The 18,198-nt window shown below is 38.0% G+C and overlaps 1 non-coding gene across 1 annotated transcript; it reads right to left on the reverse strand.

Annotated features, from left to right (window-relative positions):
• Positions 1-6,240: 6,240 nt before the first annotated feature.
• LOC145118138 (small nucleolar RNA R71) lies at positions 6,241-6,347 on the reverse strand. Its single transcript, XR_013713117.1, has one exon. It is a non-coding gene; the product is annotated as a small nucleolar RNA R71 (small nucleolar RNA).
• Between the last annotated feature and the right edge of the window lie 11,851 nt (positions 6,348-18,198).

The following is an 18,198-nucleotide window of genomic DNA, read 5'->3' on the forward strand; positions in this document are numbered from 1 at the left end:
GATCTAGTATGTGTGCTTCCGCCCTATCTCCTATTCCTTGTTTGGTTGTGGACCTGGGGCAGTGTCGCACATCCGACCGTCTTGCTAATCCTAATTATATACGACTTGTATACACAAGGTAATGATAGATGGAACAAGTATGAATCCTATCATGGACATTAGCGCAAAGTTGCCAGGTCTACGAGTGGGTATTCTGCCAATCAGAGGAGCGTAACCCCAGTAGTACTGCTAAGAAAGCTAATTTCGGGACGAAATTCCATCTAACGGGGGGATAATGTGACAACCCGAAATTTTTTCCTAGTAAGTTCAGCCATTCAACTTAACCGAGTGTGAGAATCGTCCCTGCTATCAGTTAGCCTTGTTTAGAGTTTGTTTAAGGGTTCAAAGCTCAGTACATTCAAGCATTGAGTATAGGATTGGGTCGCGTAAGTTCCTAGCCTTAAAATCAAGCCCTACACTCCATTTGAGTGAGTGTACAGCCGTACACATGAGTGTGCGGCCGTACACACTTGTGTGTGCGGCCGTACACCCATGTTGGCCGTACACCCCCTCCATAAGAGTGATATCCCTTCATTTCTAAGCCATTTTCTCAGTTTCCAAGTCAAGAACATCGATTTCTCTCTCAACTATCATCGAGCCTTTCACCCGATCTTCAAGAATGTAAGCTTTCTTCCGTTTTGATTTGTTGTTATTCCTCTTAAACTAGTAACACCCTTTGATTTCATCCATTTGAAATCATCTTTTGACTAGATCTTCAAATCTTCATCCATTTCACCAAGAACACCAAGAACACACACTTGTTCCTGGTGATTGTGAGCCTTCTTGAGCCTCCAGATCGTAAGTACTCCTTCCCTATGCTTAGAACTTGATAAAAACACTAGATTAGCACCTTTAAAATGTCCATAACTCAAGAACATAAGGTGTGTGCGGCCGTACACCCAGGTGTGGCCGTACACCCCCCAAAACACCCCTAAAGGGCCTTCAAAGTGCATTTCTAGCTTCCACACTTGATGATCAATTGTCCCACAAGCTTCCCTATCCCTAGAAAACACTTTGGTTCACTTTTTACCATGAGTGTCTGGCCTCACACTCCATGGCCGTACACCCATGGCCGCACACTCCTCAATGTGGCCGTACACTCCCCTTAGATGAATCACATGTGATTCTAACACTTGGTCAAAGTGTTTCCTAGTCCCTAAAGGTGTTTCCTTGCATATGGTGGCTTCTAAACACTATATTCATGTGAATATATGCCATTATATGTCATTTAGGACTCGTTTGTGTGTCGGGACTTCATTCGTGGAACTTCTCATCCTTACATGCATATTTGTTTGAATCACCCACATAAGGTGAGTTCATACCCCTATAATGAATCTTTTAACTGTTTTAAATGCTTTTAAGGGGGGGGGGGGATACAAGTTGAACACAATGATAACTGTGTAAATGTTTGTTATAAACATCTTTCAAAAGATTGCTTATGTCTTTTATAAGTGATCAAAACATTTCAAAAACTCTTTTCAAGTTATGTTACTTTATAGTTTAACAAAACTCCGTTTTGTTAGTACAAGCATAACTTAATAGAAAAATGAGTCTTTTCAATAACAGTTCAAGTAAAAAACTAGTAAACTATAAGGGGTATAGTTTAAAGGTTCAATTCATACTAGATACTAGAGCATACTATAAAGAGAAACAGGGAGGTAGAAACAATACACGATAACATAGAGATCATACTATAAAGAGAAACAGAGAGGTAGATACAATACATCAGAGAGACATATTATACACTATACAAAGAGAACATACTAAGATACTATAACAGAACGAACATACTAAGATGCTATAGCATAAGAACACTTCAGGATCTAAGTATACTAATGAATCACTAACTCATTATTCTAAACAAAAGGTGATAGTTAAATTGGGTATACATGATCGTATAACTTTAATATGAATTTACACGGCCTAGCAATTTGTTTGCGGAAGTCGCGTTTGGTCCCCAGAATCTCTTGCGGGGAGAGCGTATAGTATAGGTACTATCCATCACATTATGACCTTAATAAATCAATTACGTTTTAAGGTAATCAGTACTGCAGGTTGTCAATTCAAAAGACAACTGTGTACTATTATTTTCCCATTACTTTCATTTTGTGACAGTTCCACTTGAAAGTTAATGCAAACTATTTTCGAGTCAAGATAGTTATATACTAGGGAAAACTTACATTTTACAAACGACAAACAGAACAGTCGGGTCTAGTACATTCAGTAGAAAGGGGGCCTATAATGCTAACTTTATGATTTCTTAGTGTATGCATTCGGGGATATTTATATTAATCGGGTCCGACAGGTAGTAGGATGTGTGCTTTCCGCTTCATTTCCTGTTCCTTGTTTGGTTGTGGGCTTAGAGCAGATTCACCCAGCCTACTATCTATCCGATCTTAGCTATATATATGTTCCGTATACACTAAGTGATCATAAGGGGTACCAGGTATGGGCCAGGTCATAGGACACTAATTCAATGCACAGTTTTCTAGTACAAAACATACTTTTCAAATAGAACATTTGGTAGAAAAAACTAGAAACATACCAGTAAAGGTTTAATCCATTTTATTAAACCAGTTTAACTTAAAGGACCTTAAGTGGTTAATTCTATAATACCTTAGTTTATACATCAGGGTTATATATAATTAATACCCGATAGGTAGTTGGATGTGTACTTTCCGCCTTACTTCCTGTTCCTTGTTTGGTTGTGGGCTTAGGGCAGATTCACACAATTAACTATCCGTTCGATATTAGATTATATATAGCCTGTATAAACTAAGTGATTATAGAAGGAACTATTGTGGTTACCATTTTTATTAAAAGAAATAAGGGTTTTCTTAAAGGATATTTTCATCAAATATAAAGGAACTATTACGGTTAACTCCGTGAGTACCAAGTGAATACGCCAGGGTTATGTACAACGATGATCTAACAAACAATGGGATGTGTGCCTTCTGTCTCATTTCCTGTTCCTTGTTTGGTTGTGGGCTTAAGACAGATACACACAACCAATTGTTTGTTTACTCTGGGTTATATATAACTTGTATCCATTTAGTACTCATAGAAAGGATTGTAGAGTCATTTTTACTTAGCTTTCATCAAAGCAGGAAATATAGGATTTTCTGGAGGAACAGACGAACTTTTCTAAAAAGAACTTACAACTTATTACAACTTTCTTACAACTTACACTACATCACTAAAATCTTATGTACTCACCAGCTTAAATGCTGATCTACACTTTCAAAATAACTTGTATTCTCAGGAGACCAGTAGACAGGTGCGCGTACTGGGATTCAGAAGATGGAGCAGTATAGCTTCATGTCTTTTTGTTATTTGCTATGTATTCTATATTACGTGAATCACATACTTTGTAAACACTTTCTTTCTAATGAAATGGTTGTTTATTACTTTGCTTACTATGATGCATGACTTGTGATACTAAACATGACTTCCTCCACCCTAGAACGTTTCTGCCGTTCCGGTTTTGGGGTGTGACATGTTCCAAAATATAGTTGTTTGAAAATCTGAGTAATATAAATAATGTGGAATGTCTAATGTTACTGATGAGTGTGTACAGTCTCGCCTTCGCCTTTCCACAATCACCAATGGTACCTGAAAAAAATTTAATCTATAACTGTAAGCCAAATCTTAGTGCGTTCCCCCAAAATACCACACACCACAATCTACATAGAATGAATGCACACACGAGCCTTTAGTCTGTCTGGACCGCCTCGTAAGGCCTACAACATACCTGTACCGTTCTGCTGAGCCTATAGTCTGACTAGACCGCTTCACATCCACACGTGGCCTAGAGCATACCACTAGCTCACCCGGGTATCTTGGCCTACAACACAAAGCAGGACCGCCTCAACCCACCACCCAATATGTCGACATATGTAACAAACAAACAATCAAGTAAACATATAAACACATGCAACTATCTACACTAGTCTACCTGCCTAACTGCTCACTACCGCATACCAGACCTCATACAATACATTACGCCACTACCAGTAAAACTCCAAGGAATGCATAACTATATGTAACTAGAGGTGAAATAGACATCCAAACAGGTGATCCCACTCTAGAGCCACAACCAAACAAGGAACAGACAAGAAAGACTAAATCAAGAGTTCTCAGGATATCCTACGTGACTACATACCGCCCCTATGGAACTCCACTAGACGGTCACCAACCTACTGGTACTCAAACCAGCATACCGCTACTCCTGTATTTTGACATACGAGGTGATATGTGCATATCTACATATATATTTTACATCATATCTTAATATTATTAGCTATATTTATGCTTATTATAGAACAAAATGTACTTATTATGTTTAATGTCTGTTATTTAGCATAAAAGACATTCTCGGAAGCTGGAATCAGGAATGAAGAGCTTAGGCAAGAAGAAGACACAAGAAGGATGTTGCTGGACAGCTTGACCCCTCGTCAGTATTTTGCCCATATCTCATGACTCGTAACTCAGATTGACGTGATTCAAAATGATCTGAAAACTAGACACAATTTCGGACAACTATCACGACGTGGTGAATGGAATCTTCGTGATTCTTGACGCTGGCTTGGGGAATACGGGATAATCACGAGGACCACGACGTATTGCAACAAAAATCCTTTGGAAAACCCTTTGAAGAGGAGGAAACGATTGGAGCTCAAGCGTTGAAGAGATCTAGAAGAAAACATCATCAATTCATTCGGTTTGATCATGTTTAGCTTTATTCCTATTGAGTTTTTGTGTTTGATTACTGTCACGAGTAGCTAATTTAGTAGACATCGTTTAGTTAGATGAAACCCTAATAACTATGGTTTAGTTTATTAGTTTATGGATTTATAAAAGTTGGTTTGTAGCTTGTGTTTGATTAACTTACCTAGCATGTTAAAGTGTTTTTCTTTGTTGCTTTAATTTAAGTTAAGTGTATCTTAGTGACCATTAAATTACATGAACTTGTTTACCTAGTGATTTAGTGACCATTAAATTGCTAGAGCTAGGATTGACCACATCCTAGTTAAGTGATAAAAGTAAAAACTTAGCTATGTTGGAGAACATAATTGTGACCATAATTGTGTTTAACAAATAGCCCAATTATAATTAATAACTAATTATGTGTTTGCTTCTGTAGGACCTTACAAAGTAGTACATGAATTGGTGAAAATATTAATAGATTGGATCAGATCACTAATTACATAATAATTTGTAACCAACTTAATTAATCCATAAATAATAACTAACCATAGGAAAAATGTGGATTCGAAACTAAACGAAAGTGTTTTAGATATATTGATAACAACCATATTAGTTCAGTGTTTAAGTTTGTCTGAACTTGAAAAATCAAATAAAAAACCCCATTTCAGTTGTTTTTCTTAGTTTAGCTTTTAGTAGTTATTTTATTAATTAAATACCGTTCCCTGTGATCGACACCCGACTTACCTAAACTATTCTACAATTCGACTAGGTATACTGCCTAGGTGCATTCTGGCTAGTTAAGTTCGTTAGGTTATAAATTTAAACTAGTGGGAAATTTTTAGCACATCAAGTTTTTGGCGCCGTTGCCGGGGAACGACTTATTTGATTATTAGTTTAATTGCTTTTAGTTTTTTGATCCTTTTTGTGGGGTAAAAACCACAAAAAGTTACTTTTGTTTCATTTGTTTATTTTAGTTTTTTTTCTCTGAGACGCAACCATGTCGTGATTATATTCACCACGTCGTGGTCTCGCTGCAGTTAGTTTTTTGTTTATTTGTTTATTTGTTCCTTTTACGCGTGTTTTTCTAGTTTTATCTTAGCACGAAAAAAATGGGGGACATAACGACCATGACAATGGAAGAGTACAAGCAGCATATGAGGAACGAAAACAGATGGGGTATTGATCCACCAAAAATCCCGACCATGAAAAAGTTTGAACTTCCGAGGCACATTCTTAGCATGCTAAAGGAACTACCTTTTTTATGTGAAGGAGCACGAGGACGCCTACGAGCACATAGAAGAGGTGGTGGATATTTCAAATTATTTTAACACTCCAAACATGAGTATAGATGCGGTGATGCTTCGACTTTTACCGGTCACATTGAAGGGTGAAGCAAAAGAATGGTTAAAATCACTTCCCTTTGGAGCAATCACGACATGGGCTGATTTTAATACTGAGTTCATCAACCAGTTTACTCCTCCTTTGAAAGTGGCAAAGCTTAAAAGAAACATCCAAAATTTTCAACAATTAGAGGGGGAGTCATTATACGATGCTTGGTAACATTACAAGAGATTGTTACCACATTGCCGTCAACATGACTTCAATGTGCAACAAGAAATCTTGATATTTTATGATGGAGTCAATGTGTGCACTCGTGAACTTCTAGACTTGCAAGGGCCCATGACAAAGAAGAATCTGGAAACAAATAAAGATTTGATTGAAGAATTCACTAAGCATTCAAGATAGTGTCATAACTCAAAGGGGGATTTCACTAGAGGAAAGTCAAGTAAAGATGGAGGTCAAGTTACTATCAGTGCAGTAATTGCAAAGCTCGACGCAGTGGAAGAAAAGATCACAAAAATGGATGGATCAATTCATGATAGATGCGAAGCTTGTGGGGGACCCCATTCTACTAAGGATTGTGAGGTGGGGTACAAGAGAGAACGAGATGTGAAAGAAATTCAAGAACTTAAGCATGATCTCTACCAAATTGAGCAAGTCCAATCCGATAAGATAGATGCTCTCGAGTCGATGTTATTCAGATTCATGTAAGCTAGCAAAAAAAGACATGATGCAACTGATGTAACACTTAGATATCAACAAGCATCTGTTTTGAGCATCCACACACAAGTTGGGCAGTTAACAAAACTTGTACAAGAAAAGCTATCATATTTACCTTCAAGAAAAGTCGAGTCAATCCCTATGGCTCAAGTCATGGCTGTTGATACAGAAGAAGAAGAAGATGAATTGGTGCATATGAAGGACCTTGAAGAGGAATCTAATTAGTCACTCAAAGTAAAAAAGAAAGAAGAAGAAGAGTATCGTGAAGCTTCCCAGTCGCCACGAAGTGGAGGCAATAGTGCCACGTCGTGAGCAATAAAAGAAGATTATGATTTTTCTGTTGTTGAGTTGTATCGACCACCTCTTCCTTTCCCATCTCGTGCCAAGGAAAATCTGGTGAAGCAAGGAAACACAATATTCATGGAGCATAAAGAACTTGAAGAGCAACTGGACACAGAAACGAATTATTCAAAACCTCTCGTTTCAACGCCTATGATTTTTGAGGTGTTTGCTTTTACAAGACCACCAGATCAAGTCACAAAGACAGTTAAAGAAAAAGAAGAAGAATATGATGAGCCTCATTTTGACAAGAAAACCCCAGAAAGAGACAAGACAAAAGCTAAAGACACAGGAATGAAGAAAGAACCCAAGAGAAAACACAAAGAAGATGTCAACCTAACAATGCAAGAAAGCTCAAGAAAGGCATTCAATAGACGGGTTGCCTACAAACGAACAAGGCTCAAGATGATGGAGAATAGGGAGGTTACACTTCCACCTGATGCAACATAGAGTGGGAAGGAGTCTGACTCACGACTCTTCAAAAAGAAGCACTTCTTGGGAGGCAACCTGATGTTTTTTTAGAGTTTGCATTTTCTTTTCTTTTTGATTTAGTTTTAGTTTTATTTTTCGTTTTAATTTTATTTTTCGTTTTAATTTTATTTCACCTCAACCGAATGATGACGTGTTTCTCTAGTTCTTGATCTTATTTTGTAGTGTTGAACGAAAGTGAAGCAGTTGGGGAGCTTAATTTGAAGAAGCCGTGCGATTTTTGAAGATCATAATTGAAGAACAAGTTTTTGAATAAGTGTGGGGATCCCACATAATGAAGAGAAAAGCATTTTGAAGCATGTTTACTGAAAAGAAGGCTGGGAATGGTCTTACACATTACAAAGAGTCGATGCCCACCTGTTTCAATCTTAGAAGATTCTCTGAGAAGACACCACGATGTGGACATCATCAGCACGTTGTGGAAGAAATTTTAATTGCGACTGAATCTGACTACACCACGACGTGGCATCCTTAAACCAAGTCGTGGCGACATTATTTTGCTCAAACTTGATGACCATTTGCTCGATACCATGACATGACGTTGCTTTCCCACGTCGTAGCAACGGTTTAACACATTTTTCATGAATGGTTCTTTGATTTCATTCGATCCGACACATTTGTATTTACAAGAAGAAGGTCCAGAAGTACTGTTTCCAACAATTATACGAGAATTCTAAGCTTTCCACACAAGTCTCAAAGTTCGATCTCGCCACTACTACCCAAGGGGAGTCTGTTCCAATTCTTCCTTTTTAATTTTTATGTTCATTAATTGTTTTAGTATGCAATGGGGACGTTGCATCATTTAAGTGTGGGGTAGGGGTTGAATTTAGGAAAACAAGCATTATGATTAAAAAAATGACTAGGATTTAAAAAGTTATTAGAAAGATTTGAAATAATAATGTAAAATTAAATCTAGTGATAATTAACAAATTAAATGCTAGTATTGTATGGGATGATCCGATGAGAGCCCAAATGTTTACCTAAGCCAATATATGTTATAGTGTATTTGTGGCTTCCCAAGTTTTAGTGAAAAGGCATGAGATATGAAAGATAATCTGGTAGTTTATATGGCATAATAAGTTTTGCAGCGTGTACCTGGAATCTATCAGGAGAGCTTATATAGTCATTGCATTTAGACTAATACTTCTAACCAATAAAGGTTGAAGTTAAGCTCCCTTGCTTAAGCATGTAGGATTTAAGTGAAAAAAGTGAGTTATATAAAAAAAGAGAGAAATTTGAAAAAAGTTGTAAGAATTTTGGAGATATCAAAGTATGAAGATCAAAAGATCAAAAATTATGAAGAATCAAAAAATTGAAGATACCAAAAATCGAACAAAAAGGTGTTGAATTCAAAGAAAATCGAATAACAAATATCAAAGAAGAGATGAATTTTAAGAGCTCCATTGTGGTATCAAAATTGTAATATTTCTTTCTAGATATTACAAGGATATATAATATAACAAATAATATAATGAGGAAACTCAAACCAGCATACCGCTACTCCTGTATGTTGACATACAAGGATATGTACTGATTGCTCCCGCGAACCGACTAGCACCAAGAAAAGGTAGAACCTTAATTAATAACCCAATTCCTACAATTTTGACCCAAAGTCAAACTGGTTAAAAAGTCAACGGTTAACAAAAGTCAACGGTCAACCTAATCAACCCTTACCATGACGTGGAGGTATCTTGGACACGTCGTGGGAACATTAGGAAAAAATAATCGTGAAATTGAAAACCACCACGTTGTGGCAAGCCCATTGACATGTCGCAGGAACTGGAAGATTGCCATATTCTTCATTAAGTGCTTATTCCTTACAGATCTAAGCCCAAAAATTTAGATCCACTTCTTTTCAACGACTTAATGGATAAAGTTTCCAAATTTATCCATTAGGACTCTATTTTGAGGCTAGATCTACAACCCTAAGTCCATTAGGTCCTTAATGGGGCCAAAATTTAACCATGAACACAAGGGACTCCAATATGGCTCCTTTTTCTCACTTTTCAAAACATAATGACCATAAGATGCCATATACAAGCTCTGGAGTTCTCCAACTCCCAAAGCATCTGATAAAGGGACCAAAATCCTCTAAAATGAGCTCATACTTGAAACAAAAAGAATAATGGCCAAGGTATGAATTTAGACCTCCAACAAATCATATTTATGAAGAGGATGTTGGATCCAAGCTTGCTCTTTGTTCCATTTCTTCCTTGTGACTTCCTTCTTCTTCAAGTTCCACCAAAATCCAAGAAATAAACTTCAAATCAAAGGAACAAGTTCTCAAAACTTCATGGAGGATAGGCTTTCGTTTGGAAGGGTTGGAGGCTAAAGAGGATGACATAATCCTTGAGAGTAGGTGCTTAAATATGAAGAAAACCCTAACAATCATTGGCTTGGACTACAGGTGCTGCCACGTCGTGGTGGCCATCCGAATACGTGTTTATGCATTTGGCATGCTACGTCGTGGTGCACCATTCACCACGTCATTTCACAAGGTTTTTTCCCAAAAACCTTACATTTGATCCCTCTAAGCCCTCAATCGATCTATTTTGGAAATCTGGTGTTACAAGTATAATGCATATGTCGAATTATTGGGAAATATTGTGATTATCATGGTATCATATCCCCAATCAACCATCTCCTAAATCTCTTGATCCTTTTCTAATCTCTTGATTCTTTCCTTTCTTCACTTCTCCCTGCTTCTTCTTCCATCAGACGACCTAAACCCTAGCAACCATCATGACAAGCCCTAGGAATTCTACACCTACAACATCCCCACATAAGACATATGGAATCACCAACATAAAAACTTACATCCCTCTCATTCTCGGTCTTTCTACCTATAACTACGATCCTTGTAGTGACCTCTTTAAAGTACAATGTATTGCCTTTGATGTGCTTGATCACATTGACACCTCCTTTGTTCCTCTAAACAAACTACTAACCGATCCCGAATACGAAAAGCTTGACTTTATGGTCAAGTTGTGGCTATTTGGGTCTATCTCCCAGTCTCTAATCACTTCAACATCCTTAACACAAGCCATTGCAAGAAAAGTGTGGCTCAACCTTCACACCCTGTTTTGCAAGAATAAGGAAACCACTGTATTTCAACTAGATAATGAACTTCGAAATATTTCAATGGACAATATTACCGCCCATGATAATCACAATATTTCTCAATAAGTCGACATATGAATTATACTTGACAATATATATAGTCAGGCCATGTGTCGAATACATGCTAATCTAAATACCTAATGGGCTAGGCTAATATATTACAATACAAATGTAAATAGATAAATGTATATTTGCTAACACCATATAAATTTGTCATTTTATACATTTATACATTAATAAAGTGAATTTCTGATACTCTATCTCAACTCATTAATACTCTTATTATATCCACAAGATGACAAGAAGCCATTGGTAGTAACCAAACCTAATTAAATCTCAAATGTAGAAGTTACATAAAAGTCATTAAAATTAAATAAGGAACTACTCAATCGAGTGGATTCACTCTATGAAATAAATTTAGTCAAGTGGATTTTCTCTATGGAAGCAACTCAGTCGACTAGGTACTTAGTTCTGCACATTACAAAGAAAATCTCACTTTTAAGCTCTACACTTGTTTCTAACTCACTTTAACACATGTTCATCCATTCCTAAGGTTCCAAATCATATAAGAACAATAGAAAAATATTTAAACACAATTTTATGCTTCCATCAACCCAAATTCATTTTCACAATTAAGATCAAACTATAATTCATCTGTTAGCATTCAAATCAAACCCCAACTCACTTATTTGGGCAATTACTTCATGTTTTCCAATTAAAATGAAGATAACTCAATAATTTCCATGTTATAGCATCATTTCCTCTTAAATTTAACTAATCAAATGTCAAGAACACATCCAATTCACAATTCTCCATTGAAGATATTACTAAACTCAAAACCCTATATCAAAATAGTGAGAAATAAGGAGAAACTATTAATACTCCCTCCCCTGCCTCCTTAGGAATGAAAATCTTGAATTCTACGGGTAATGCTCCATTTGATTCTTGTATTGGAAACAAACTTTTTTTTCATTTTTCGTAACCTACTTTCTTACATGGCATTGAAAAAGGTTTAGCGAATAGATTTTTCTATTGAGTATGCTCTAATGGGCACACAAAAGTAACAAAACTTACTAATATTATAAGAACATAATGGTTAATTTATACAATAACCTATTATTTTTTCACCTAAAACTTTCAATTAATTTTATATAAGAAAAACCAATTATAAATCTTCTCTAATGATGAACCCATTTAAAAAAAATTAAGAATTTAATTGGTTTACCTTTTTCTATGTCTCCTAATTTAATTTGTCATTTTTAAAGCTCATATCAAATTATATGTATAAAATCAAAAAACAAAATAAACACTTAATAATAATATTTGGTCAATGAAAAAACAAAATAAATCGTATATTCTAAGATCATCCACAATACTCATCATTAACTAGTATAGTGGTGAGTGTCACATCATCACCACAATACCCACAACTAACCATGGGATACCTACCACTAAACACATATCTCCATCTCATTTTTTTTAATTAAATTTAATTCAAAATTACATAAAAATGCAAATACAATAAAATCATATTTTTAAACTAGTTTTTTATTCACTAAAAAACATTACATAATTTCAAAAAAATCAACTTAAAATAAAATAGAAAAAAACATAACAATGCAAGCACAAACAACTTAAACTAGTTTTTAAACCCTATTTTTTTAATTATTCCATTTTGGGGAATCCTTACATTTTAGCCAAGCTCTGAGGTGTGTAAACGGTTTGTGGTTTATGTCTTCATATTGATGCATGGCCACAACAACCAGATCGATATTGTCTTTGTGTACATTGTTTATAACAAAGTTATAAACACCGTCGAACTCACAACATTTCACCCTCATATCGCAAAACTTCGAACATATTACATCAAGATTACGACTTCGACAACCCATTAAATCATGGAAAACGTTTCCAACTTTTACCCAAAAATCACTAGACATTCGACTATCTGGGTCTTCCCAAACCGACACCCATGCTAGTGCTAACTTCTCTTCTTCCTCATCTGACCAGTTCATCATTTTGGGAGCCATAGTTTTCTAAAGATCAAGCAACACAAATCCGTGATTGTGAATAAAGGGAGAGAAGAATTATGCGAAATATAAGGTGTGCTGTAACATCCCAAAAATCAAAGAAAAATTTTCATTTTTAAAACCATTCCAAAAATCCATAAGTTTACAAAATAAGTTCTCAAAACTCACTTCCATGAATCAGATTATCCCAAAATCATCAAAACACATAAAATCCTGGATGATGTGCATGATCAAGCCTTTGCCATTCCCCTGTCATTTGAAGCACCTGAAACCATAAAAATCAAACTCCAAGCCAAAGCTTAGTGAGTTCCCCCAAAATACCACCACACAACAATATAACACCATGTAAATTGGGTCCACAACCATCGGAGTAGATTGCCCCTGAGCCCACAACACGAGTCTGGTTTGCCCACCTAGCCCACAACTCATATCTGTATTGCTCTCGAGCCTACAACATAAGTATGGCTTGCCTTTCCTGCCTACAAATTATGTTTGGCTTGCTCCCAGGTTTGTTGGCTTCCGCACAGAGCAGTTTTGCCTCAACCCAACCGCAGTATGTCGACATATGCAACATATAAAAACATATAACATCAAACAAATAACCATGCAAATCTAACAAATCACTTCAACATAACAACCTCCTATAGTACGATACATAACCTAGTGGGCCGACATTCGAGCCTTCGACCCATGAGTACAGTGAGAAGAAATCACCTCACAGTCTGAAAAATAGCTAAACAGATCACCACTCCAAATGTTGTCTCTACCGGTTACATATCAAATAAACAGGGACATAATCTCAAACTACTATTCAAATTGCCCAAAATGCCCTTAAGTCAACTTGGTCAAATCCATGGATAAAGGTCAAACTCAAAAGTCAAAGAGTCAACACAGGCTGAGTACACCCTGTGTACTCAATCACTACGCATAGCATAGTGAAGTCCTCTACTGGTTATGGGGCCTTCACCTAGTACGTGCTGCATACCACTGGGTACGACCTACGTACTCGAACAACTCTCACACTCCTCAATAAGTGCTTATTCCATTAAGACCTCACGTCCATAGCTCAAATCTAGTCCCAAAATAACCTCCCAAATCATAAAGTTTCCAACTTTATGACTTTATATGACTAGAAGTGCTCAAAATCAAAACCCTAACTTCTACCCAAAACCCAAGCTTCATAACTCTTGCATGGATGGGAGAAAAGGGAACAAGATCACATTTTTATGACCATAAACAATTAAAAACATCTGAAATGACAACTCATTTGGTCTAGAGTAAGCCAAACTTATATATACCACGATTATGGGACCAAAAGGCACAAAAACTCAAGAACTATTAAGATCTAATGAAGTATTCATCAAGTTCAAAACTTTATACCTTCTAGAGGTTGCTATAGAGATGAAAGTTCCAGATCCACAAAGCTTGATGCTCCCCAAATGATCTCCAATGAACTCCTTCCTTCAAGGATTAACACAACACCCAAAAATAGCTCAAAAACTCTCAAATGGAGATTAGGGTTTGCAAAGGATCGAATGGGAGAATGGAGGCTGAATGTGGGAGGGTCACTGTAACATCCCAAAAATTTCAGATAAAAATTTCATTTTAATTCATTCGAATACATCCAATAATCATGTCAAAACAACCAAGTGTGTATCATAGAGAAATAATATCAGAGTACAAAATCCCAAAATCACATAATGCGGATAACATGGGCAAATGCAGTACGATCAAGCCGGGCCCTTCCCTTTCAAACTAGAAGTACCTGAAACTTAAATTGAAATACATAAGTACAAAGCTTAGTGAACTTCCCCAAAATACCCCATACCATACATGCATATCAGTCAAAACATAACTGGGTGTATTTCACCCCCCTTCAGTCTCTTTCAACCAATATTCGGTATATTTCACTCCCTTCGGTCTCTTTCAATCGGTACTGGGTATATTTCACCCCATTCGACGTCTTTCAACCAATATCCGGTCTGTTTCACGCCTACAACTAGTATACAATCATATCAGCAAGAGTCACAAAGAAAACAAGCATACACATGCATAACAAGAAATTGTCACGAAGACAACTATCATCGAAACATAATCCAGTTGGCCAGCGTTGGTGCCTTTGACCCGTGAGTACAGTGAATGAAACTCACCTCAGTCTGAAGATAAACAAATCACACCTGGCCTGCTGAATCGTTAAATCCCCTCACTAAATCACAAATAATAGAACCCCAATTAGCAATTAGGTCATTAGCCCAAACCGAGAGTCCAAATCCTAAATCCCGACTCCTAGGGTAAAAAGGCTGCTTTACCTTTCCCTTATTGGTTTAACATATCATGGTCCAAATCCACACTAGCTAAAATTCTGAAAGGCGCTCAAAGCCCAATATGGACCAAAATCCAAAAGGCCTAAGGCCTAATAATGGCCCAATCTAGAAAGGCTTGCGGCCCAACAAGGGCCGAAAACCCTAGAGTCCAAGGTGTCCCGAAATCTAAAAGCCAAGAAACTCCCTCGTAAGTACGCTAAGCGTACCACCGGTACATCCGTCGTACTCGTGTGCTACACACGGATCGGGATCCCAGGTGATTGCGCTCAACATCGCCTTCGTACGCCCCGTGTACACCCCAGTTGTCCAAATTCTCATTTGAAGGTTTTAATCCGTTAAGACCTAACATCCAACTTCAGATCTAGCTCACTTGGAACATCCTAAGCAATAAATTTGGCAACTTTACTCCTTTGCATGTCTTAATGGGACTCAAACCATAGATTTAGTATTCTACTTCCCTTAAATGGTCACTAACTCATGCATGGTTGGTTTGCAACCATCAAGATGCAATATTTATGGATCAAGGACCTCAGAAACATCAAAAGAAACATCTCATAACATCTGGAGTAGCATTTACTCACAAGAGCTCATCCATGGGACCAAAATACGTTAAATTTTTCCCAAATCTAGATCTAGACATAGCATGAGCAAGGTTTAGAGTTTATACCTCTAATTAGCTGGAAAGAGTGAATAACCTATGGATCTACAAGCTCCCTCTTGTCCAATGCTTCTCGACAAGTCTCATTCTTCTTTAATATGCACCACACACACACCAAAACAAACACAAAATGGTCAATCTCTTGGGGAAATGGATTAGGGTTTTGATGTATAGCTCAAAGAGACAATGGAGGCTAATAAGGTGGGGGATTGGGGGACTTAGCGTGTTTAAATAGGGTTCAAACCCTCAAAATTAAGGTTTGCCCGTGACTGACATACGCCCTGCGTACGCATGGGTACGCGCAACGTACTAGGGGAATATCCCGTCTCATGTGTGCTTCGTAGTACGCCCGACGTACCTTGTGTACACCCAGCGTACTAGGGTCCCTAAGTCCAAATAAGAGAAAATAATTAGCTAACATTTTACCTGACATACCGGGCGTTACAATTCTCCCCTACTTGAATCAGACTTCGTCCTCGAAGCCCGCCTCTTCAAACAACTCTGGGTAATGCTCTCTCACCTCCTCCTCGGGGTCCCATGTCCATTATGACCCCTTTCGGTGTTTCCACTGTACCTTTACCAATTCTACAACCTTGTTTCGAATAGTCTTCATCTTCCTGTCGAGGATGGCCACTGGTCTCTCTATATAATTCAGGCTATCTCCACCTGAATGTCCTCCAATGGAACCACTGTGGAATCATCAACCAGATATTTCCGCAGCTGCGAGATGTGGAAAATGCTATGGATCTGGCTGAGCTCCTCTGGTAGAACCAAGTGGTATGCAACCCTGCCCACTCGGGCTAGCACTCGGAAAGGAACAATATATCTACGGCCTAGATTACCTTGCTTCCTGATTTAGATCACACTTTCCAAGGTGACACCTTCAGGAGTACCATGTCCCTAACCTGGAACTCTAAGTCTGACAAGCGTCTATCTGCGTAGCTCTTCGGTCGGCTCTGTGTTGTCTAAAGTCCGCCGTGAACCTGCTGCATCAACTCAGTCATCCGAAGTACCACTTCAGTACTTCCCATAACCCGCTGACCGACCTCACCCCAACATATCGGAGTCCTACACTTCCTTCCATAAAGCATCTCAAAAGGAGGTCGATTGATGTTGGCGTCATAACTGTTGTTATATGAAAATTCCACCAAAGGAAGATACATATCCCAACTCCCTCCAAAATCTAATAAACATGTCCGAAGCATGTCCTCCAAATTCGGTATAGTCCGCTCGCTCTGACCATCAGTCTGTGGGTGAAAATTCGTGCTGATGTGCAGATGAGTATCTAACTCCTCATGAAATCTCTTCCAGAATCTGGAAGTAAACCGAACATCCCTATCTGAAATGACCGAAACTGGCACCCCATGTCATGCCACAACCTCTTAAATGTAGATGTCTTCCAATTTCTCTGTAGAGATACTCTCCTAAATCGGGACAAAATGTGCGCTCTTGGTCAATCGATCCACGATGACCTACATCGAATCCACTCTGCACGCCGTCCGCGGTAACTTCATGATAAAGTCCTTCGTAATATCTTCATATTTCCAAACGGGAATACCCAACGGCTCCATTTTGTCGTGTGGTCGTTGATGCTCGGCCTTGACTTTCCTTGTAACGACGTAAATTTCAAAACAATTTTTCGTTTTTCAAATACAATAATTCTCATGCAATATTCCCAAAATTTCATAATTATCAATTGTCATCAAAATAAAACATATCCCAGAATCTCAACAAAATCCCCTGCCAGTGTGTACGAATCATGCCGGCGCCTTCCCGCGATCCTCTGAGGTACCTGAAACACATAACACATAACACGGTAAGCACAAATGCTTAGTGAGTTCCCCAAAATACCATGTACAACACATATTAGCCACTCGAGGCTATAACTCTGTACGACCCTCTGGTCAATGTGTCTCAGTGGGACCCTCCAGTTCCATAACTCTGTGGACCCACTGGTCCTAACTCTGTGGACCCTCTGGTCCTAACTCTGTGGACCTTCCGGTCCTAACTCTGAATCATACATAACATGAATCACATAGGATAACACAGTATATCACATCTTACAAATAACATATAAGGTACTCTGTCACACAACTCTAATTACCACTCTAGGTAAAGTATAGTGAGAAGACTCACCTTGGGTAACTTGGATAATCTCGAACTCGAAATACTGATCTAACCTCTGCCTAATCACATAAAATAATTATCTCTAATTAATACGGCTCTCAAAGGCTAGACTAGTCCCTCTCTATATTCTCTCAGAAGGGTAAAAGACCATTTTACCCCTCCAATGACCCAAAGGTCCAAGTGTTGACTAAACCCTAAAAGTCAACCCTCCAAAGTACGTGGCGCGTACCAGCTCTGTACATTGGGCGTACTCGAAGGCTTCACAGAATCGGGGAGCTCGACCCCCTACGCGGCGCGTTCTGAG

This window comes from Lactuca virosa, chromosome 5 (assembly GCF_052849685.1).
Source record: "Lactuca virosa cultivar CGN04683 chromosome 5, Lactuca_virosa_CGN04683_v6, whole genome shotgun sequence".
NCBI classification, from domain to species: domain Eukaryota; kingdom Viridiplantae; phylum Streptophyta; class Magnoliopsida; order Asterales; family Asteraceae; genus Lactuca; species Lactuca virosa.